This window comes from Tupaia chinensis, unplaced genomic scaffold, assembly GCF_000334495.1.
Source record: "Tupaia chinensis unplaced genomic scaffold, TupChi_1.0 Scaffold000034_1, whole genome shotgun sequence".
Classification (NCBI taxonomy): Eukaryota; Metazoa; Chordata; class Mammalia; order Scandentia; family Tupaiidae; genus Tupaia; species Tupaia belangeri.
In genome coordinates, this window is record NW_006159464.1 from 268,192 (window position 1) to 269,760 (window position 1,569).

A 1,569-nucleotide genomic window follows, 5' to 3' on the forward strand; every position below is an offset into this window, starting at 1 on the left:
GAGAAGGAAAATATTGCAAGGAAGAACATTAAGGAGAAAAATGGAGAGGCAAGTCAATTATGGGACACAGAAATGGATTATTATCTGTTGATGATAATGTGTATATTATCCCCATCTGGACTGGTGCGAAATGTGTCCCTGTTGAAAAATTTACTTTACGAGCTAAGCGATGTGTAGTGATTGAATATATAATATATTTAAAAATTTTAAAAATAGATGTGAGTTTGATGCTTGTGAAAATGATAAAAATGCTCTTGAGTTCAGTGCAAAAGAGTATGTCTCACAGATGACAGAGGATAATTTGTATTTTGAGAAAAGGGATCTACATGCTCTCCCTTATATGTAGACTCTAAAATAAGTCAAATTTATAAGTAGAGAGTGAAGAGACAGTTACCAAATGCTGGGATTGTGGTATGGTAGGTGGGGGAAAGGGAGACATTAGGATATAAGACTTCAGTTAGAAAAGATTAAATTCTAGTGTCTCTGCAATTGATAATGTATTTCATATTTTAAAACTGCAAGAATAGTAATATTTAAATATTTGTATAGATAAAAGATACATATGAGGAAAGTGGCATTTTCATTAGGTTAGTTAGTTATTGAGATAATATATTCATATATCATAATTCTACATTATGCTCCTTAAATATAGGTGTTATTTGATCATTATAAATAAAATTGAAAACTAAATTTAATGTAAAAACTAAAAATAGATCAAATTGCCCAAGGAACAAACGTAGCAATAAGGAATACTAATGTAAAAAAAGATGGAAATATGCAGATAATGTCCTGTGTCTACTGATGATGAAGAATTTTCTAAGTTAATATATATCAGGGGTAGAGTGGTTATACAGTATGACTTACTAATATATTTGATCAAATAATATGTGTAAACTGCCATGCATTCCTCCAATATACAAGTATAGAATGCTCTAAAAGTATTTAGAAAAGTTTGTGTAAAAATTGCAATTCATTGTAGAAAGACTATGATAAGAATAATAAAAATAATCAGACTCAAAACATATCAAAAATCTTATGCAGAAATTTTCCAGTAGAGAAAGTCAAAAGCTTCTTAGTTTGACTTCATTGTCCTTTGACAAAGACAATGATTACATGGGACAATGCTTTATATTCCTATTTTGATGTATCAAATAAAATATAGTTTCCTATAAATTTTCAACAGGAAAGAATACTGTGAATTATATATCTCATGAACTTTTGTTGCAAGGTTGGATTTACAACCAATAAAATGATCCTGGATCTTTTATAAATTGAAAACCATGCCAAAAAAAATCTATCTTAAAAATTAATATGAAAAGACCCTCAATTTATTGCACATTCCTCCCTAGGTATTTTCCATTCCTTATTTCTGTAATTGAAAAATTCTGTGGATATGTTCTAATTTTACTAGAAACACTTCTTTCTTCCAGTTCTTCTTCAATCTCATCTAAAAGTACTTTCAATATCTTCATGTAATAGTCATTCGTAATTCCTGCATTTCTCAGTCTAGCAGATACACTTCTGTTTAACAAATAAATTCATTATAAATAAATTTGATTTTTAAAAAAG